General features: G+C 47.2%; 1 pseudogene; it reads right to left on the bottom strand.

The window, feature by feature from the left end:
- Nucleotides 1–2,296: 2,296 nt before the first annotated feature.
- On the bottom strand, nt 2,297–3,988 carry LOC121042227 (protoheme IX farnesyltransferase, mitochondrial-like; annotated as a pseudogene).
- Between the last annotated feature and the right edge of the window lie 19,120 nt (nt 3,989–23,108).

The following is a 23,108-nucleotide window of genomic DNA, read 5'->3' as shown; positions in this document are numbered from 1 at the left end:
CGGGGCTCGAACTCCCGGACCGCGAGATCGTGACCTGAGCCGAAGTCGGACGCTTAACCGACTGAGCCACCCAGGCGCCCCAACCATGACATTATTTTTGAGGATTCCGTATTATTCCATTTAAAAGATACAACATATTGAAGGTATCTAGTGTCCTCTTGGTGGGCATTTAGAAAGGTTCTAGTTTTTGATATGCAAAGATGACTATTCTTCCTTGATGTAACCAAGTGAGGTCAAGTTGAGAAAGGGCATAGACTTAGTGTAATGAGAACAGGAGAGACATAGAATGTCCAGGAGTCTCAAGAACTCTTGATCTTTCCCCTGTGTACTTTCATGTCCACCACCTGTGAGAGTCAGACCATGTGCAGGCCATGGTTATCTTGTATGAAAGGTGAGGGTGTTGGTCCCGTGATTTCTTTGGTCATTCCATGTTTGCAAATTGTTGACCAGTTGACATCTTCAAGTTCTCATCTGGTGCACCTTAAACCCCTCCAGTGTGTTTCTTCCTCTGTGAAATGGGAATATAAATGTCCTTCTTAAGAGGTCTGGGGGATTAAATGAGATCATGTATGTTTGTCATAGACCCCAGCACTTAGTAAGCCCTCAACAAGTCTCCTGTTATTAGGTCGAACCATACGAAATTGCCAATTTTTTGTAGGTCAGACATGACTAATACTGGCGATTTCATTTTTCTTCCATAGTAAAATGTCATCTGTACTTTTCGCTTTCTTTGATATATACACATACACACACACATTCATGCATACTGGTTTATTGAAGCAGGAAAAGAGAATGGAGGCATTTTACAAATTCGAGGGCTGCAACAAGTTGGAGATGTTCTTTGCAGACATTCCCATACTATGCTCTCCACAGTGAAGAACCTGAATGCAGCTGAGAGGTTATATTACAGGTAGCTAGAAACAGAGGTCACATGTTATCTGCAATTGCTTTGGAAAATTTTGAGAACAGGTGTATCGCCGTGACCATTTAAATGTTGCTGAAACACCCTGAAATGAATTCCTACAGGGCAGCAGTGCCCCTGGAGACTGAACAATTAAGACATCCTGTTACTCTTCAAGACCTTCAGGCAAGTGGGGTTCGACAGTGGACAAGAGGCACACGTGAAGGGTGGATGGAAGGACCCAGAGGTCACTGAGGCCATATGTGGCTACAGGGGAACTCGCACAAGTCCTGGGACCCGACACATCCCCACCAGGAATCCAACCTAAGCTTTTGGCTCTTAAAGCCATTGGACATAGGGAGAATAATTTCTAAATTGAGAGGATACCAGGAGAGAAATGGCATTTTTTCACTGAAGGGATGAGAAGATGAGCTACAGCTCACCTTTTCTCCCCTGACTTCCTTTCTCGTTCAGTCTTGAGAAGCCACGCAGCAAAGGGGCCGCTGATCAGCAGCGGTGGCCGAAGGGGGACAGTAATGGGTCAGAGCCGGATGGACTGCTGGTATGAAGCCTTGCGTCACCCTTCCAGAAAGAGACACTTCCGATACCTCCAGTATTTTAAAGTGAACCATAGAGATCCTTTTGATTCCTTGGAGTTTTTGAAATGCTGATGTGTAATAGGGGGGCGGCCAGGGGCTGGCAGTCCTGTCTGAGATCCCCTAGGCAACTGTGTGGAATTCTCCCTTCGAATGTCAAGCAGCCGCACATCCTTGGTATTCTTTTATTGTCTGGGGGAATATGCGGTTGAGAATATACTGAGAAAGCTGGATAGGAGGCCCTGGCTCATTTGCAGGGAGGACCCGCAGCGTGCATTTCCGCTGCCCTCGGGGGACCAGAGGACAAGACCTAGAGTGTCTGGCCACCAATGAGCATTCGGGCTGGAGGGTGGGGAGTGTGTGTGTGTGTGTGTGTGTGTGTGTGTGTGTGTGAGAGAGAGAGAGAGAGAGAGAGAGAGAGAGAGGGAGGGAGAGGGAGGGAGACCATAAAGGAGGAGGTGCACTTGTACATCCATGCAAGGAAGAAGGAAAACAGTTTGGGGGAAGGGGAGTTGGGGAAAGAAATATATAAAAAACCCTTGGAGAGAAAAATATTCTGTACTAATCAACCTGAGCCAACCTGTTATTTGGGGAGCATTTTAGACGTTACCATAAAAAACAATCATCGGGTGATCACTGAGCACAAAATCATTTTGCAGTCACCCAGCAGTCTCTCTTCTAGAGCTCCAGAATTACCAAAATATTCTTGTCTACCAGCAGAGGGATAAAAAAAAAAAAAAAAATTGCACATCTCCCTGTATGTTTTTTGTTTTTTTTGTTCCCACATGCCCATGTGATTTCAACTCTGAGGCTGTCCCCTAGCACAGTTCCCACCCGGTGGCTGCTCACAGGTGAGCATGAGCAGCAGGAGCAAGGGGCAGGTGCCAGAGGCTGCAAAAGAACAGCTTCTGGGGGGCACCTGGGTGGCTCAATTGAGTGACCGACATCGGCTCAGGTCATGATCTCACAGCTCGTGAGTTCGAGCCCCGTGTCGGGCTCTGCTGACAGCTCGGAGCCTGGAGCCTGGCTCAGATTCTGTGTCTCCCTCTTTCTATGCCCCTAACCCACTCACATTCTGTCTCTGTCTCTCTCAAAGATATATAAACATTAAAAAAAAAATTAAAAAAAAAAAAAGGAGCTCTTCTGGTCCACATCCATGTAGAACCAAAAGCCAAGGTAGGAAATATACAGGTTGATGGGGGGGATGGGGGTGGGCAGGGAGATGATGGGGAAGGTCCATGTGGTGACATCCAGGACAGGGGCTGCCGAGGACAGTGTGGTCAAGGCCAGGCGGTGGCACAGGGCAGTGCATCTTCGCAGGGCTGGGTGGGTGACTGACATCATATGGGAGCCTTGGGAGTCGTCTGTGCAGAGGCCCCAACTCAGTGTGTTGAAATGGGGAAGCAGGCAGGAGTAGAGGATTCCTCCCAGGAGAAACATTCCAGCGTCAAGGCTTCAGGTGGCTGCTGGCCAGCCCACGACAGGTGGTGTGGCCCCAACGATGGCCCCGACCCACGTGTCGGCAATGCTGATCCTCTTTAATGGGGTACAGCAACAGGTACACAGGAAGATGTGGAGGACCCCCAGCACTCCCGTGAGTGGGCCCACCCCCTCAGGTAAGAAGGGCAACTTCTGGAACCGCACAGCTTGCCACGGGCTCATCCGTCCACGAACCAGAGGTCTGTTTTTTTGTCGTATTCATGTTTGAATCCAATGGCGCTCCAAAAAACTGATCGATGGAGTTGGTGGCACTGAATGCGAGGGCTGTTCCGGTAAAAGTAAGTAGGAAACAGTGAAAAGGTCCTGGAGCCGGCTCAAGTCCGGCTGAGAGCTGTGAGTTTGGCATTGGGCAGTCGAGCCACAGTTCCTGGGAGATCTTCCAGATACAGCTTCGTTTCTCCCCACTGCTTTTCATCTTTGGTCTCTCTCCACATCTCCTGAGCCTGTAGTTCTGGAGGCCGGCCCTAGTCTCTAGAAGTTCTTTCTTACATTTGGCTTTCTGGGCAAAGAAAGGCTGGGGCGCAGAAAAGGTCTCATTTCATAGATTTCTGCTTTGGCCTGACCCAAAGATGTTTTTTTCAAGGAATGGAGATTCCACTGATTCTGGCTTCCATTTTACTTGCTGGCTGAGGCTTCTGTCCAGTTCTGTGACGTACATGGGCATGAGGAAGGTCACCCACTGCTTACTGAGGCTCCTGAAAAGATGCAGACATGGAGGGGATTCCTGCACTGCCCTTTTTTCTAGAGACCAGACACATCCTCCGACCCAACCTGTCAGGAGGCGTGAGGAGAGAGCGTGTGGGGATGTGACTGTAGCGTGTGAGTCTGGCTGCTCCCTGGCGTCCCCGTCTCCTCTCTTCTCTTGGCTGCTGGGCACTGAACTTTTTCTTTCAGAATTAATCTTCTGTACCCAGGAAAGGCACACAATGTAGGGGAAACAGCATGAGCCACTGTCCAAAGGCAGGCAGCATCCTGGCCTCTTTGGCAACATTTTCACGAACCATCTTTAGGGTCCGTTTTACCCGTAATCCCAGCCCCCTCCATAGTGTTATTTTCATGTGCAGGTGGGGCTGACCCCGGTCCCTACTCATCCTCGAAGAAGCTGGCATAGTGCTTCGAAGGGGACAGTTAGAGGCGGTCACTGGGGCCACTGGCTTGTTCCTTCCTGGAACAAGCATCCTTCCTGGACCTCTAGGATCTGCGTAGCCACCCAGCTTTACCACGTACCCAAGGAGTCTCATTTCCTGGCAAAGTCAAGGGACAAGGTCACAGAGGTCATTGGGGCTTAGTGATCAGCAGAGGGTGCATCATTAAACATTTTTTGTCTCGATGGTAGAAGTTACAAAGTTTGTGAGAAATTTTTATTGTGGGAAAAAAGATCAAATAGCACAAGGATAAAAATAAAAAGGTGGTATAAAGAGATTCTGGGGGCTTTTCTCCCCAGAAGTAATAGGGTCTTATTTTTTTGTTTTTGTTTTTAAGTAGGCTTCATACCCAGTGCAGAGCCCAATGTGTGGCTTGGACCCATGACCCTGAGATCAAGACCTGGCTGAGGTCAAGAGTTGGATGCTTAACTGACTGAGCCACCCAGGCACCCCAGTAGGGTCTTAAATAAATTCCTCTTCCAGATACTACTGCTGTATAACAAACCACCCCCGAAACATACTGGCATCAATCAGCCATCTTCTTATGTTCACAGATTCTGTGGGCCAGGAGTTCCCAGACTGGGCAAGGCCATACGGACTGTCTCTGCTCCATGATGTCTGGGGCTTCAGCTAGGAAGACTCAAAAGCTGGCAATAACTTGACTGTTGGTTGGAATCATCTGGAAGGGACTTCACTCACACATCTGATTCTAGATGATGATTCTAGATGATGGGTGGGACCTCTCCCTGGGGTTAGCTGGAACAAATACACATATCTCTTCTTATAGACTAGTTTGGGCTTCCTCACAACAGGGCAGCTGGATTCCAAGAGTGGGTGTCCCAAGAGATACGAAGTAGAAACATGCCAGTGTCTTAAGAGCCTGGACATGGTCGTAGTGTCAGTGTCATTTTTGCTGTATTCTGTTGGTCAAGAACTAACCAAACGCAGATTCGGCATTGACCCCACATCTTGATTTGATGAATGGGAAAGAATTTGGGAGCTCTGTTTTAAAACCTCCACAGTTCCCCAGATGACAGTGTATGTAGCTCAGTGATTAGGAGATGAGAACCTGGGTTCATAGTTCACTTCCATTCTTACTGGCTGTGTGATCTTAGGCAAGTTCATCGAGATAGAAACTAGTGCTCGCTAGAATCTATTTCTGTTTTCGTCTTCCTGGGAGCACCAGTAGGCTATGCCCCAGCCTCTTGAATTGAGCTGGGGCTGAGAGGCTCGTTTTAGCCACACTTTAGCCCAGTGCCGTGTGTCACACTGGGTTAAGGGGATAAAGAGCCCCTTGCTCTCTTCTTCTTACTTGCTATCTAGATGCAGGGAATCAAGTGGCAATTCATCGTAGGGAGGAGTCACAATACAGAAGGAGCCTGGGTCCCTGCATGACTGCTACAGTGAGTCCTTCGTTTCATGCCCTCTGCCAGCAGGGACGTGGGGAAGAGGTAGGCTTGGAGTGTGTTAAGTCACTGAGGTTTTGGGTTTTTTGTGATAGTGGTTGGCGTACCCTGACCGATGCATTACCCAACCTCTTTGAACCTGTTTCCTTGCCTATAAAGTGGGGTATTAACCATGGCTATCTTTGGGTGCCCTGAAAATTAAGTAAAATTATTGTACAGCGTCTGGCACATAGTAAGTGCTCAATGGATGTTAGCTACAGTTATTAAGTGAATGTGACTGCCAGTTAGAAGAGGGGCAGGTTTGTGTGTGGAAGGATTGTGGTCCAGGGGGAGTGAAACGGTAGGGTTGCCATCATCGTCATCTTCTTCTTCTTCATCATCATCATCATCATCATCATCATCATCAAGATGGCGCCCACCATTACTGAACACCTGCTTGGGCCAAGCTCTGGCCTAGGGATGCTTCACCTGTCTTTATTTCAATTCACTGAGGCAAGATATTTTTAGTCTTGATGTCGGGATGAGGACCTGGGGGCCCAGAGCTTCTGCTAAAGCTGTCTGAAGTCACAGGCAGGCTTGAAACTCAGAGCTCTCTGACCTCAAAGCCTGACTTGTTTTACTGCAGGGATGACACCTCATGCATTTTGGGGAAATGTGACACGTATTTAAAGAAAAAAAAAAAAAATGAGGCCCTGCCTGGCTTCTCACTGGAGAAGTGCTGTGTTTTCCTTTTGAGATTTTTCCTCTGCTTCAAGTTGTAGGGATTTGCTTTTGGTAATTATTCTTTCAGCAGATAGCTGGACCAAAAATGTGGAAGGCCTCTGCTTCCTTCCCTTCCCCCAGGTCCTCTTGCTTTGCTGTTTTGTTTGAACTCTGTAGGCTCTATGTGTAGTGGGTCAGTGGAGACCAAGACTAGATCTCCAGAACAAAGCCCATGTCTGAGTCCTGAAAGTCTCTTTTCAGCTTGAGGCCTCCTGTGAGAAGAGTGGATGTTTTCAAGTCCTCTCAGTGACATTGATAACCCGAGGTGGGATTATAACACCAATGTGGCTGGCTGCTGGTTCTTTCTTTCTTTCTTTCTTTCTTTCTTTCTTTCTTTCTTTCTTTCTTTCTTTCTTTCTCTTTCTCTCTCTCTCTCTCTCTCTCTCTCTCTCTCTCTCTCTCTCTCTCTTTCTCTTCCCTTCCCTTCCCTTCCCTTCCCTTCCCTTCCCTTCCCTTCCCTTGCCAAAAGCAACTTGCAACTTGTGCAGGAGCTAGATTTACTACATTACCCAGTGATTAATGCCTCTAAATAATCGTGTGTAAATTGTTGCCTCTCTCTCCTCTTTATATCAGTTTTAGTTTTAGCAACATGACCTGCCCCAAAGACCAGTAGATCTATAGGTTTTGATTCAGTCATTGGCATTGTGGGATCTCCCTGGATGACATTTGTGCTTTTTGTGCTTTCATTAAGAAGGCAGTTCTAGGTGGCTCAGTGGGTTACGCGTCTGACTCTTGATTTCAGCTCGGGTCATGATCTCGTGGTTGGTGAGATAGAGCCCCGCATCGGGCTCTGCGCTGTAAGCATGGAGCCTGCTTGGGATTCTCTGTGTCCCTTTTCACTCTGCCCCTCTCTTGCTCTCTCTCTCTCTCAAAATAAATAAATAAACTTAAAAAAAAAAAAAGGCAGTTCCATTTGCCACTGTCAGGTTGTGCCCACTTTCAGTTGCTGAACTGAGACAGGCAAAGATGAGGGTTTATGACATATTTTACTTACACCGTTTCTGTTCTGGCTCGGATAAAACTTTAAACACAAGCCATACCTTTCTCCATTTTTATGTATGTACGTATGTATGTATTTATTTTTAATGTACATCCAAGTTAGCATATAGTTGCAATAATGATTTCAGGAGTAGATCCCAGTGACTCATCCCCTATGTGTAACACCCAGTGCTCATCCCAACAAGTGTCTTCCTCAATGCCCCTTCCCCATTTAGCCCATCCCCCTACCCACAACCCCTCCAGCAACCCTCAGTTTGTTCTCTGTATTTAAGGGTCTCTTATGTTTTGTCCCCCTTCCTGTTTTTATATTATCTTTCTTCATTTTTATCTCACAGGTAGTTTTTCTATCAAAGGCAATACTAAGGGCCAGATGGATAAAACCAACATCTACCCTTCAGAGTATCTTTGAAATATTTATAAATGTGTTGGCGGAAAAATTCTTGACCACTCAGTACTAGAACAATGGGTAAAGTTGATTTCCTTATAGAATATTATTAATATCATATTATTAGTATAGTATTATAGAATATTATAGAAATTCTTCTGCAATAAAACTTTGAAAACGGTTTTGTTCTTTAAAAATGCTTTTAGAGATGAAAACAAAAAAAATCTTTGTGGCTATTTAAAAATAACACTAGATGGAGCCAGAGAGCCAGAGAGGACATGGATTTGCTTCCAGAAACAAGATAGACCTGAATGAAAGGGGCGGCCTGTGGGTGACAGAGGTTATTTCTGAGAGAAATGCTGCAAAGCAAGGGCTCTAGCAGTCACTTCTGCACATCCTCACAGTGCGATCTGTCTTCACCAAGCCTTTGCACAACCTTTTCAGCCCAGGTACCATCTTCTGGCTGAAATGTATGCAAGAGGCAGGTTGGTCTTGAGCAGTGGAGGGAGAATAAAAGAAAAAGGCAGAAGGAGTGGAACCGTGCAGTGAGCATGTGCCCCAGCAGTGCCTCTCGAGGGTGCACAGTCACAGCCAAGGAGAGGGAGAGCTGGATCAGCCATGAGGGAAGGCGGAGACGAGAAGACCAACTACCGGCAGGTGGCTTCTGCTCTCTGGGCCCCGAGTTTTTCAAGGAAAGAATGGAGAACTTGGTGATTAAGAAACTGTGGCAACATTTACGTAATGTAGAACTTAGCATTTTAACTTTTTTAAAAAACTTTTTCATCGTGGTAAAATATGTAACATAAAATTTACCATCTTAGCTTTTTTTAAAAAAATTTTAAAGCTTATTTGTTTTGAGAGAGAGGAAGAGAGTGTAAGCAGGGGAGGCACAGAGAGAGAGGGAGAGAGAGAATTGCAATATGAGCCAGCGGGCTTCATCAAGAGGCAAAGTGTGTTATTCCTGAGGACAGGGAAGGATGTTTGGAGGAAATGTGATGTCTTGAACTTCATTCAATGTGCTCGCCCTTTCCAATTTGAACAGAGCAAGAAGGATTTTGCAAGAGAGTACAACAGATGCACCAAGAAGTCAGGAAGCTCGGGAGGAGAGAGAGAGGCTGGGGCAGGACACGGGTCCCCTTTCCTTCCAAGGGGCTGGTGGTGACTCTGCAGGATGACTGGGTTTTGGCTCCCCACCAGGAGTTTCTGTTTGGTATGCAGGAGTGAGCCTTGCAAATGGCGATGGTATCTGCACGGGGCAATTGCAGAGCTGCAGGAACAGGCCGGCTCACCGAGGAGGCTTCAGCTGCCGCTGGTGGAGGCGGGCGCAGACTATGGGGCAGGAGTAGAGAGGTGAAGGGAAGGAAGGGCAGAGACCAGGCCTGAGCTGCTATTTCAGATGGTTCCAGAGCTGCCGGGGGTGGTGATACTGCAGAGAAATTCTTCCTGGGGGAAGAGTTGCAGACAGTAATTTCCTCAGTTACCTGCTGAGGAGTGGGGCCTGGAGGGCTCTTTCTGGCATGCAACAGAGCACGGTTTATTGAGCACTGTTTTGGTCCTAAAAGGCCCAGTAGTGAAGCACTCGGCCTAGACTGCAGTTGGGGTCATGGGGACTCAGGCAAGCCTGGTCAGGGAGTACAGCCTGGAGGAGGTGATGTGTGAGCTGGGCCTTGAGAGATGCATAGGAGTTTAGATGAACCATGGGGCAAGGGGCAGAGGTGGGGCAGAGGGCGGCTGGGGGTCTAGGTCTAGGCAGAGGAAATAGGCCTCCAGGCCAAGCTCTGATGGTGAGCAGTGGTATGGAAGGTTCTGAGTGGTTGTCTGTAGTGGTTGTCTGTAGTGGTTGTGTAGGTATAAGTTGCAGTTGAAGAAGGAAGCAGGGGCCAGATTGTGCTAGGCCTTTTATGTCTTCTAACCTGGTGAGGGAGTTTGAGTTTTATCTTGAAGACTGTTGCAGCCAGTGGAGGGTGTGAAGCAGAGGGGTGACATTGTAAGACACACCTTTTTGATAAAGGACTCTGTGGAGACTGGATGGGTGGGGGCAAGACCTGAATCGAGTGCCCATAGTGCCCTCCTCCAGACCAGGCTGACTCTATTCCAGGGTAGAAGTGTTGGTCAGAGCCTAGGTAACGGAAGCAGAAAGGAGAGAAAAGGAAAGTGCTTTTTTCCCGCTGTACAACTTTAGGGGGCACCAGTCTCACAGACCATGGTGCGAAAAATAGGCCTTAAATTGGACAGTGTACATTCTATGCAACCCTATATGGCATCCCTGAATAAACAGATTGAAGACTAAAGAGGATCAAGAAGATAAACGATGGTGGTTCATTGAATGTGAGGGAAGGAGTAGAGAGGGTTCAGAGATGACCCCCAGGCTTCTGACTTCGCTATGGGATTAGGGGATATTGGTGTCATTCATTGAGTCAGAGGACACAGAAAGGGAGCAGATTTGGGAGACATGACTGGGAGAAACTGGGAAAGCCGTTGGAAGCAAGAGACTTTATGGGTATGGACACAAAACCCTGGAAAGCAGGGACTTTTTCCACCTTGCGGTTCCTGGCTCCTAGCTGGGCACGTGGTGACCTCTCCTGACTCCCCTGGGGGCTCATCCAGGCTCCTTATGGCAGTTAGCATTAGTGTTATGGTGAATGGCTTTGGGGTCAAGAACTAGTAGCAAAGAGAATAAATGCTGTACAAGAGCCCTCCAGGGACATCCTACGTTGTCTCCATGGTGACCGCAAACAAACAGAGAACCCAAGAGGGTGCTGGGTCATTATGAGGTCACTCACACCACTTCCAAGACAGATGCCTAAAAGGAAAACCCCAAAAAACCTGGTGGTGGAACTGAACTCAACCACTTTCTTTTATTTATTTATTTTTAACCGAATGCAGTCAATCTCATTTTGTGTGTAGCTAGGCATCGTGAGAAGACTCCAGGATGAGCCGCCCTTGTGAGCCTGGGGTTTGGTTTGTGCCTGGGCAGGGTCCCCTCATGAGAGACACAGTTCCCACCTCTTGTTTGTTTGTTTTTATTTTATTTATTTTGAAAGAGGGAGAGAGGGAGAGAGGGAGAGAGAGAATCCCAAGCAGGCTCCAAGCTGTCAGTGTAGAACCTGATGTGTGGTTTGAGCTCATAAACCCTGAGATCATGGCCTGAGCCAAAATCAAGAATTGGATGCTTAACCAACTGAGCTACTCAGGTGCCCCCCCAACCTCTTGTTTTTATTCAGAGAATTTGCTCAACCCCACGCTTTCCCCAGGGTCACCTACTCACTGCTCTGCAGAGAACATTAAAAGCATCCATGAAAGAGACATGGCAGATTTTGTTGGCCATGAACCTCAAAGATGAATTTTCCTATCACATTTTATGAGTATGGGTTTTAAAGCCTCCATAATGCAGGGCTGCCCGTCTCCAGTACCCATGAACTTCCTCTTAAGGTGATGATTTGTGTTGTTAATTTGGCCAGGAGAAGACCTTGGACAATACTGGATCATGTAGCGTATGGAACTGATAGAGATGATTATCTTTTTTTCTTTTTTTTTCCCTACGGATAGCAAAGGGAAGATTTTGTTGTCTTCCTTGAACTTCTTAGCTCACAGATGGGATCCTTTGTGAGGAGCTTGGGTGGGGATCCCAGGCAGGCAGAAGATAATGTGGTGTCCAACAGTATCCAAAGACCCTGAGGGTTAGGAAGAACAGATTAAGGCATGGATTTATTTTGTTAATGATTGTTTTTGAGAGAGAGAGAGAGACAGAGTGTGAGCTGGGGCGGGGCAGAGAGAGAGGGAGACACAGAATCCGAAGCAGTCTCCAGGCTCTGAGTTGTCAGCACAGAGCCCGATGCGGAGCTTGAACCCACAAACTGGGAGATCATGACCTGAGCCAAAGTCAGACACTCAACTGACTAAGCCACCCAGGTGCCCCATAAGGTGTGGATTTTGAAGGGACCTCCAGGAGCAATAGGTGGTGACATGAACAGAACCATAGATTGTTGGAGCTGGACAAAGCCTTTGGGATTGTTTGCCCCAGTTTGTTAAATTTGTGGATTGGGCACCAAAGCCTGAGGTTTTACTCAAGGTTATCTGGAGGCCTCTAACACTTAAAAATAATTCTTTAATTTACAAAGCGGAAGGTTTTTTTTTTTTTTTTTTTTTGGTTAAGTGGGGCAGTTAAATGAAACACAAGCCTCCATTTGTGGTCTAATAATAACCCAAAAGTTTTCTCCTGCCCTAAATTAAGAATCCTCATTAACGAATTGGGCTTTTGTTTGCAAGAAGGCACAGAGCATGGCCTGTTTTCCCCCTGCCTAGGACAGCAGCAATTATAGCTCATAGCTTAGGCAATGATTTTCTGGTGTCTTCTCTGTGCTTGTAAGAGATTAGAGTCACTAATGAGACATTAATGATCCAGCTCCCAAACTTAACTAGAGTTCACTCCTGCCTTTTCAGAAAGAGGTGACAAGATTTTCTTCCCCCTTTCCCCAACCTGTGGTGGTAAATTCAGGCAAAACCCTGGTGCAAGGAGCAGATTTGCAAAAGTGGGGCCCCCAAATGCCTGACCACTGTGGCAAAATGACTTCTCCAAGCAAGGGGCACAGGACCCTAGACAGCGGGCGTGCATTTGATACATTGGAAACCTGGTTCTCCCGCCGTTGGCCTGGCCGTGTGTTTTTCTGTTGGAGAATGCATCACCTGAACACGATCTGCTCAGTCACATTTCTGTTCACCCGGCTTGGCCTCAGCCTAAGAGTACTCTTCTCCTTGTCACCATGGACATTTGTTTTGAAATGCCCTGGGGCTTGCTGCCCACCTCAAGCATGCCTTCAGGAGCTTGGTGGGCTTCTACTTGGAGAGTTGAGAAACACTGGTCCTGGGGAGGGGGTTGGTGGCTCCCAGAGGTCATCAGGGGCATGGTGCCCCAAGTGCCCACAGCAACAGCGGCTCGGGAGAGTGGGGTCTCACAGAGGCTCTCTCTGAGCATGTTCCACCTTAGGCCTGACAGAACATCTATGACCAACGTGTAAATGGATGCTGTTCTAGAACCTGAGAGCCACAAAATCTGGCCTGGGCGGTGGCTGTCTCACCTGCACGTCTCTGTGCTGATCGCTGCTCTCCCCTCACTTGTCCGCTTAGCCTCCCCTCAGTGATAACTGTCTTAGATTGGGCTCCCTCAGAAGGAATTTGAGTCTAAATAGTTTACTTGATGGGGGGGCAGGCTTGGGGGGTATGAGAGAGAAGGGGAGTGACTCCAGAGGGCAGGCTGACGAGCCGCTGTTGCTGTGGGCACTTGGGGCACCGTGCCCCTGATGACCTCTGGGAGCCACCAACCCCCTCCCCAGGGGCAGAGAAGCTGGCTTCTCTGTCACCAGCTCCTGTCCTGCATTGCTTGAGGGCTGTCCCACATTCAAGGATGGAGTGGGCCCCTCACCCTTGGCAGAGAGCCCAGATAGTCACAGGGGAGAGGCACTTGTGAGTTCCGGAATGGTGGGTGCTGGGCCCCTGTGGCTGCCCTGTGACCGTGACTGGGGTTTGAGCCTCTGCTGTGTGACAGGTGCTCCACGGGTGCACACCTACCTGTCTGACTCTTCTCCTGGAGGAGGAAAGAAGAGAGTTAGCAGCTTGCTCAAGGTCATGCAACTCATACAGCGGCCTGTCTGGCTGCAGAGCCTGAGCTGCCTTGCCGGTGTCTCCTTTGAGGTGTCCTGTCTGGCCTCCGGCTCAGTGCAGGTGGCCTTGGGGACATCTCTCGTGAGCTGCTTCCCCGGGGGAGTCGCAGTGCTTCTCACCTTGGCTCCGAAGGGCTGTGTGTTAGACACTCCAGTGGCACAGGGCAGGGTCCCTGCTAAGCCCACTCTTCTCGTGAGGTCCTCCAAGATGCGAGGTCGAGAAGTCTGCCCAAGCCCTCAGTGGAGCGAGCTCCAAACTCACTTGATTCTCCAGTGCTGTCGTCACTGTGTTGGGGTGTGGTGAGATAACCACTCCATCCACTGCCAGGCGAGTGTGAATCAGGGACATCTCAGTGGTGTACAATATGGTTAATATCTATCAAAATTACAGATCCACATGGCCACATCCCCAGTAATTCTACTTCTGGGAGGTTATCATGCAGCTACACCTGCAAGTGTGTGAAATGGTGTATACATTTGGTGGGTCCCAGCAGCATGGTCGGTGCTTGTAAAAGGTTTGAAATCGCCTAAATGACCATCAGTAGGGGCCTGGCTAAAGCAGGTGTGGGACATCCATGCAATGAACTCCCAGGCAGCCATGGAAAAATGAAGACACGGGCTGTGTATTTGTTTGTTAGAGAAAAAAAACCCCCAGGGGTGGAACTGTGTGTGCGCTGTGCTGTAACTTGTGTGAAGAAAGTGTGTGTATTTGATTGCTTTTGTGTGTCTCTGGCAGGAGACCCAGCATTGATTGCTTCTGGGAGGGGTCCTGGGAGGCTGGAGTCGGGTGGGAAGGAGACTCCTTCCGTCTACCCTTTAGTATCTTTCGAATGTCAAATCATGTGGATATTGGCTGCCTACTCAAAAGTAAATAGCATTTAAAAAATATTTAAAATCAGTGTGTTCTTTTTGTTATATCGCATTGAACTCTGAAATCCCCATCTCCCCATCTGTAAAATGAGAGAAGTCATATTTGTTTTAGGGAGTGCTGACTGCTCTCTATGTGTCTGTTCCCTTATAGTGCTTACCACCGCTCTTATACGTTTACTTTTAGGAGCGTTGACTTGATCTGTCTCGCTGCTCGAGAAGAATCATAAAGGCAGAAATTGGGTATCACTTGTTTACCCTACTCTGTCTCTGGGACCTGCATTTGGTGGGGGCTAAACAAAAATATTTTTTGGAATAATAAATGAGTGAAGGCACTCTGTTCATCAGAACGTGCTCTTTGTCTTTGTTACTATTTGTTGCATCAAGAGGCAGCTGGGCATACAGGCTCAGGTGGTCGAGGTTCAAATTCCAGCTCTACCACTTATTAGCTGTGTGACCATGGGCAAGTCCCTTAATCTCTCTGTGCTCCAATTTCTTCATGAGCAAATTGGGAGCTGTGGAAGGACCTACCACACAGGATGGCTGTGAGGATACATGTATGCAAGCACTTCAAACAGCACCTGGCACTCTGTACATGTGAGGTATTTAAAAAAATTTTTTTTTTAATGTTCATTTATTTTTGGGAGAGCGAGAAAGCAGAGGAGGGGCAGAGAGAGAGGGAGACACAGAATCCGAAGTAGGCTCCAGGCTCTGAGCTGTCAGCATAAAACCTGATGTGGAGCTTGAACTCACGGACCAGACAGCACAGAGCCCGACGCCGAGCTCGAACTCACAGACCGTGAGATCATGACCTGAGCTGAAATCGAGTCAGATGCTCAACTGACTGAGCCACCTGGAGGCCCCGAGGCAAAACTTCTTGTAGAATTTGGGAAGACCTTGAGATGAGTAGGAGTACTTGCTTGTTCCCCCTCTCAGTTCTTCCTTTCCAGTAAAGTGGCTCATTCTCTGAGTGGTCTCTCTTATTTTTCCAGAAAGGACCATCGGGGAACAAAGGCTCCCCAATTTAGGGGAGAGTCGGCCTCCAGGTTGTACAGGGATTATATATGTGTGTATGGGGGGGCTCTTTTGTTCTTTTCTTTCCCAGCACCTGAGTCTGCACCCAGTCCTCATGAACCCCCTGGGCCCTGCACTAGCCTTCCGGGTGAGGCCACGCCCTCCGCCTGTCCCCCAGGTGCAGCTGGGTGGGGTTTGTGAAAGTCCCAGCTCTGGTTCAAGTGGTTCAGCCTCTCCCTCTGTGGGCCTGGGGGAGTTGAAGTTGGCCCAGGAGGCCTGGAGATGAGCAGGATGCCTTGGAAACCCTCTGCTTTCTGTTTGAGCCGGTGTGACAAGTGACTTCTCCTGCCAGCTTACTGATTATCATTGGGAAAAACTGTGCCTGAGGCCTTGACAGAGATGCACAAAGGGTGTGGACCACTGGGGCCTGACCTGCTCGGGGCATCTCCCTGGGGAGTGGGTCTGGATCCATGGGGAGCTTGGCCAGGCCGATCCAAGTGCATTGGGAGAGTGGCTTTCAAGACATTTTTTCAGCATCTGTCTGCATCCTGATGGGCTCCTCCAGTGCTCTTACCCCTCTCATTCCTGAGTGATCACCCTCCTCTCTGAAAGGTGGGGGAAATGTAGGGGTGGCCTGTTGCGCTCGCCCTCCTGAGCACCTTTCGTTCCATGGCTTGCAGTACAGCCACTGTGCATCAGGGTGATGCTGGAAAGTTCTCTTGCCGCTGGGAGGCTGGGTGCTGGTGGGAGATGGCTCATTAGTGTCAGGCATTCTCCACGGAGTTGTCTGCCCGTTTGAAGTGTCTCCCTGAGATGGTGCTGGCTACCTTGGGTTGGCTCATTGGAACTTGAACAGGTGGCCGTGACAGCCAAACTTGAAAGACGGCAGGAGCGGTGCGCTCCAGTGCCTGGGCTCTGAAATTAATTTCCTTTCTTCTCAGGAATCTCTAGGCACATTTGTTTTTCATCTTGTTTCCTGACACAGGATAGCATCTTATCACAGTAAAATGAACCCTCAGTGTTCACACCCCCCTCATTGCTTGGCCATATGGAAACAGCAGTAAACAAAATCACCACTGTGTTTCAAAAACTGAGGACAGGGACAGTAGGTTGACAATAGCCTGAAGAGGAGAGAAGAAGCCCAACCTCTCCTTATCTGCTGGGTCTTGGGGGGCAGGATGGAGGAGGAGCCAGAATGTCTAACCATGCTGTTTTCCTTTGTTTTGAAGTTCTGCATCCTGCAGGGGTCATAAAAAAGAAAGAAAAAATTTCCAGTACTTTATTTTCCAGCACTCTAAAATAGGAAACCAACCAACCAACCAAAAACCCCTCCCAGTCTCCCTTCTCTGCACCTTACCTCCGAAAAAGCAAACCGGACGTAAAGGCCACACACTGCCAGACTGTAGGCTGTCTCTGGCTTGCTGATGTGCTTTGTTTGGCCCACACAATATATATGTTATTATTATTTTTAATTTGGACCAGCATTTAAACATTGGGGGATTTCAAATAACTATGCAGAAAATCCAGAGTCCCTGACCACACTCAGTTGCAAAACCAGATGGAACCATGAAGTTGCAGGGGGCTCGTCAGGCCTCTGTTGTCTTGGCTGGTCTCTGACCCCTGTAGGCATCTAATTGTATCATTTCTGGTGTAAAACACCTGGCAACCAGCTGTTGTCAGAGTATTTTTCTGGATTAAGCTTTCTGGAGCAGTGGGAGCATGGTGCTAGTATTCTTAGTTTCTTCTCCAGATTTGTCTCACCCACTCAACTTTCTTGATTGGCTTTATTAACCCAGTTTTTCTGTATTCATGTGAAGCCTGGCAGGTAAGCTTCCATTTGAGTCTCCCTGGCTTTAAGAACTTTGCTATTTGATTTTAAATTAGGAGGCTTTATAAATTTATGAATGTTCTGATTTGAATGATTTTGAGTTAGTGGGAAACTGTGAGTTTCATGTTGAGCCATGTTGACTTAGTAATTTTTTTCCAGGAATGTGTCTATTTCATCCAAATTGTATTTATTGACATAACTGTTGCCCTAACATTTCCTTGTTATCCTTTTACTGCCTGCAGGATCTGTAGTGATGTCCCCTCTCTCATTTCTGATATTAGAATTTGTGGGTTTATTTCCTTGTTTTCAGTGTTCAAACTAACTTAATGATTCTTTTTAAAAAATATTTTTAATGTTTTATTTTTGAGAGAGACAGAGAGAGAGAGAGAGAGAGAGGGAGAGAACAAGCAGGGGAGGGGCAGAGAGAGAGGCACAGAATCCAAAGCAGGCTCCACACAGGGCTCGAACCCATGAATGGTGAGATCATGACCTGAGCCAAAGTTAGACTCTTTTTTTTTTTTTTTTAATTTTTTTTTCAACGTTTATTTATTTTTGGGACAGAGAGAGACAGAGCATGAACGGGGGAGGGGCAGAGAGAGAGGGAGACACAGAATCGGAAACAGGCTCCAGGCTCTGAGCCATCAGCCCAGAGCCCGACGTGGGGCTCGAACTCACGGACCGCGAGATCGTGACCTGGCTGAAGTCGGACGCTTAACCGACTGCGCCACCCAGGCGCCCCGCCAAAGTTAGACTCTTAACCTACTGAGCCACCCAGGTACCCCTTAATGATTCTTAACATAGCTATGCTTTGACTATGTCCATGTATTATTCTATGCTTGTCTATACTCTTAGATTCCCCAAGTTGCCTCCTTTTTTTCTGAAGGCACCAACCGCCTCCTGGACCATACTGCAGCCACCGCTGGGTCCAACCAGTCACCTGTCCTGAGAGAGCTGGGCCATCCTCTTCCCTGTGCTCTGCAGCTAGGCCAACCGGCCATGTGCCTGAAGTTTTCTGGTTCTTCCTGCCACTTTTGGACTTGGATAAGCAGAAGCTTCATGCAGTTATGGAGTCTGGCATCTGCAGGTTCAGGGGAGGCTCACCCTATGGGGTAAACATTGACTAGTGGGAAACAGGAGATAGGAGTGAGCTTGCCAGGACCACAACTAGGCGGAGTTGAGTAAGAAGACATTGAAGATGCAAAGTAAGGAATTGGCAGATACGCTTCCGTCCTTCTTTTCTCCCACGGACTGTTCTTGAGGGTCAGTTTCCCCTTGTAGCCCACCTGTGTCTTCATATGTGGAGTGAATCCACCTGCCTGGTGTCCTGTTGTGTCTCTTTGTGGCTTGTAGTGAACAGAGGCAGCACTCTGTAATGCTCCTCTTTCCTCTGACCCTTTCCCCTTTCCCTTGTTCTTAAAGTCTGTAGATAGTATCCCCCCAGTAAAGTGTAAATGTCCTAATCCTTGCCTCAGGCTCTGTTTCTTAGAGGATATGGGCTAAGATGGTATGAAAGTCTAAAGACAGGACACTAGATGAATTTGACTTTTATTTTGAATTTTCACCCTTTAATGAGTTATTGTAGTAGGAAAAAAATCACTTAATTCTGTTTTTGTTTTTTTTTTTTGAGAAAAAAGAACAGGCCATTCATTGATATTCATAGGCTGAATTTGTTATATGTCCTTTGATATATATGTCTTAAAAAGTTGAGCAACCATTTAAGAATCAGGAAATTTTTACATAGGAATACAGATTTTTTTTTTTTTTTTTTACTTCTTTTGGAGTAGGGGAAAATCTGCAATATAGGCCAATAATCAGCTGGTTTGGGCATAGGCACACTTTAATTTTTTTTTTTTTTACATTTATTTATTTTTGATAGAGTGAGACAGAGTGTGAGCAGGGGAGGGAAAGAGAGAGAGGGAGACACAGAATCCAAAGCAGGCTCCAGGCTCTGAGCTGTTAGCACAGAGCCCGACATGGTGCTCGAACCCACAGACCGTGAGATCATGACCTGAGCCGAAGTCGGACGCTTAACTGACTGAGCCACCCAGGCGCTCCTGGGCATAGGCACACTTTAGATGGCACACCGGCTGAATGTGGTCCCAGCACTCCACAGTGACAAATATACTCCTGCCCATGCTCCCCCCCCCCCCCATCTATGGAACGTGCCTGCCTCCTCATAGACGTTTGAATTTAAAATCTCTAGGGTAAAGGGAAATTCAGTTAGAAGTCTTGTTGGGATAGGAATTCCTTCTCAGAAGACTTCTATAAACTGTGGCTAATGACTTCTAGATTGCTGAATCATCTGGCTCAGTTAGAAGTGCTCTTTGATCGACGGTGGGAGGCAGATCAAATAATAACGGAACACGTGCCAAGATGGCTCTTGCATATGCTGGGAGAGTTCTCTCTAACCAAATGACAGTGTTCTTGAGAGCTCCTGAATCATGAACGAGAGGGAACTGTCAGCATGAGGAACACTGTGAGGAAATTTGGCAACAGAGCCTCTGAGAATTAGAATGTGTGTGTGTGTGTGTGTGTGTGCGTACTATATGCTAACACGTATATAATATTGTACTACATATTATATAGTATATATACACTGTATCTTACATCTAGAGTCACATATGTCTCTGTGTGTATATAAATTGCATGAATTTTGTATGCCTCTTGGAGGAAGGCAGGGAGCCCCTGGTTCTCGGTGGCGGGTGCTGGTTGTAAATCGCTGGCCAACGCAGTGATGCTTGTTTTGGGATTTGTCAGTCTCCTTCGTTTCCTCCCTCTTCTTGGTTTCATCACTAGGTTCTGGCCCTCGTCCACCTCTGCCAGAGCTCTGAGGAACCGAGCTGAGTTGTAGAGAAACAGCTAGCCGGTTATTCTGACGCATCATCCTTCTCAGTGGCTGCTGCCACCCCCTTGGAGTTGAATGGTTCTTTAATATTTTCAAAGTGTTTTCACATCTTTCATCTCGTTAGATCCCTCTGATAGGCATGTGAGGACTTAAGATGGAAAGTGAGTCATAGTGAGGCTAAGTGGTTTGTCCTCTACTGTCAGCAAGGCAGGAGAAGAGCAGGGATTTGGCCCAGGTCTCCAGTGGTTCCCCACTTGACTCCCAGCCCGTCAACTGGCAACATTATCTGGCTTTAATGCTTCAGCCAGACTGATGGAAGCAGTGTTTTTACAAACTGTGGGATTCAACCCAGTTGTAAAATCAGTTTAATGGGTAAAACTAGTTTTTACAAATGAAATGGAATAGAATAGATATCAAAGAACATCACATGTAAGGATGAGGGTCGTTTAGTAAAGCTTTAGGTGTAAGTCTGCTGCTATTTGGATTACCTGGGCTCTGGCTGCTGTTTGGCCAAGAACAGATTCACATTCCTTTCCATGTGGATTTTTGGAGGCTGTGATGCCTGAGGTTTTTTGTTTTTTGCTTTTTAAAAATTTTTTAAATGTTTATTTTTAAGAGAGAGAGAGAGCGAGAGAGAGCGTGCGCAAGTGGGGGAGGGGCAGAGAGAGAGGGAGACACAGAATCCTAAGCAGGCTCCAGGTTCTGAGCTGTCAGCACAGAGCCGACATGGGGCTTGGACCTGTGAACCGTGAGATCATGATCTGAGTCAAAGTTGGATGCTTAACCAACTGAGCTACCCAAGCGCTCCTTGGGTTTTAAGGAGGTTAGATTTTAGTGATATTGTTTGGACGTGCTTCCCTTGCACATCTGATAATTCAAGGTAGGAATGCCCCACACAGATGACAGAACTTCCAACGTACATGTGATATTGGACTAAAAAAACCCCAAAACCACCCCAAACCCCCAACTGGAAGACTGTATATTCCTGCTTAGAAAGGCTACAACCAAAGGCACCTGGGTGGCTCAGTCAGTTAAGAATCCAACTTTGGCTTAGGTCATGATCATATGGTTTGTGAGTTGGAACCACATGTCGGGCTCTATGCTGTCAGTTGAGAGCCTGGGGCCCGCTTTGTATTCTGTGTCATTCTCTCTCTCTCTCTGCCCCTCCCCTGTTCATGTTCTGTCTCTCTCAAAAATAAATAAATGTAAAAAAATAAATAAAAAATAAAAAAAAGAGAGACTAGAACTGAAAGTCATATACCACTAGCTACTGGCACTATGCTAACATACAGTTTCAAAAAAAGAGTAACTTTTTAATATTCTGCTCTGAGCATTTGACAAATAAATGCATGGACCTCAGAGCAAACAGGTGGAAGAAGAGGCTATGCCCAGCAGAAACTCGGGGGCAGGAAGTGGACAGAAGCAGATCTAATTAAGGAAGTAAATGTGACTTACAGCTGAGAGGAGGCCAAGGTCAGTCCTGAGATGGTGTCTCATGACCAGGGGAGTCGGGAAGGAGCAGAGGAGTGTAGGACAGATCAGGACACAGTGACCACGAAGAAGAAGGGAGGTTGTTGAGGAACTGTTCCTAGCAGGTGTTGCCCAGTGAGCTTACAGGCAGTTTCCATCGAATGTCTGGACCAATGATTACAAGTGTGAATGATTAAGTAGTCAATTTACACTGGGTCATTGAGAAAAACCAATAAAATGGAAGCCAATCAATCAAGAAAGGTGGTTAATAAATAATAAATAGACTTTTAACATGGAGTACTCTAATTGATTGCCTGTTTGCCTAACTTTTCTTGCAGATGTCCAGGGGGAGAATCACATACTCATAAATCATACTCAGTCAAAGGCAGAATGTTCTTTGAAGGCTATAGTAGCTTCCATCTGTGGTTTTTACTATGTATGCCAAGGTTTTTTCCTCTGTGGGATCATGCTTCTGAAATAGCAATGGAAGTCAATGGGAAAATGTGATGATTTACAAACATTTGTTTTACATAAAAAAAAAATACTCAACTGGCAACCTAAAAAACCAGTGACAATGAAGTCAATAACAATGGAGGAATGATGATAGATTGCTTCTGCGTGTGAAGGAAAAAACAGTAGAGGAAGAGACAGAGTGACTTGGGAGCTCTAGTGAATTGGGGCTGGGGTGTGGAGACAGGAGCAGGCAGGGGAGAGACAGAGACAGACACCTGCAGGCCAGAGAAAGGGCATGACTTCCCAGCACTCTCAACCTTCTTCAGTCCTTCCGGTAACTTTTCCTCCCTCCAGCATCGAACTCCCCTACTTGAAACTCCAGGGCTCCCCCTAAAACCTTGATTCCTCTTTGTCCAACCTGACGTAATAAACCCAGATTCACATAAATAACATTAAGTATCTCTATAGACATGAAATATATTAAAACACATACATAAATATGTACATATAAGTATATAAAATACACAGATGCTCTACAGACCCCAAACCAACCCAGGTCTCTTACCGAAATGACAGTAGTGGTGTTGCCACATATGCACACGTGGCCCATGGTATCAACCTCTTCTGCTCTCAGTTGTATTTTCTTTCCCCTGTTGACCCTCTGGCTGGCTTCACTTCCTTTGGCTATGCTGAGCCCTCAAGATGATGATGCTGGAGTTGACCAGGAGAAGGCCATGGTCATGTTTGGACTGGGGAGAGGGTTGGGGGAAGGCGGGGATGGGAGTGTTGAGTTATCCTAACTGGTACCGTGGTTATCCTAAGTAATGGACTTTTACTGGAGCGCCTGGGTGGCTCAGTTGGTTAAGCGTCTGACTTCGGCTCAGGTCATGATCTCACAGTTCGTGGGTTCAAGCCCTGCGTCAGGCTCTGTGCTGACAGCTGGGGGCCTGGAGCCTGTTTCGGATTCTGGGTCTCCCTCTCTCTCTGCCCCTCCCCTGCTCATGCTCTGTCTCTGTCTCAGAAACAAATAAACATTAACAAAATTTAAGTATGAAATCTTTGTCCTTGAGCTGTGTTTCATCATGGCGTTCAAAGACAAGATAGCTGAGTATGGAGATGGCCAGATTCATGGTCTGTGTCATGTATCCATGCCAACTGTCCCAAATTATCTCAGCATTCACTGTCTTCTAAAGACAGTGTCCTGACCAAGATTCCAAGCCTCTTTTAGTGAACAGTGAGCCCTTGATGCATAAAAAATGTCCAAGTTAATTTTCTTA

Source organism: Herpailurus yagouaroundi, unplaced genomic scaffold (assembly GCF_014898765.1).
Source record: "Herpailurus yagouaroundi ecotype Mexico unplaced genomic scaffold, PumYag 185, whole genome shotgun sequence".
Classification (NCBI taxonomy): Eukaryota; Metazoa; Chordata; class Mammalia; order Carnivora; family Felidae; genus Herpailurus; species Herpailurus yagouaroundi.
Note: the sequence above shows the minus strand (reverse complement) of the source record. Positions and strands in the feature narration are given on the sequence as shown.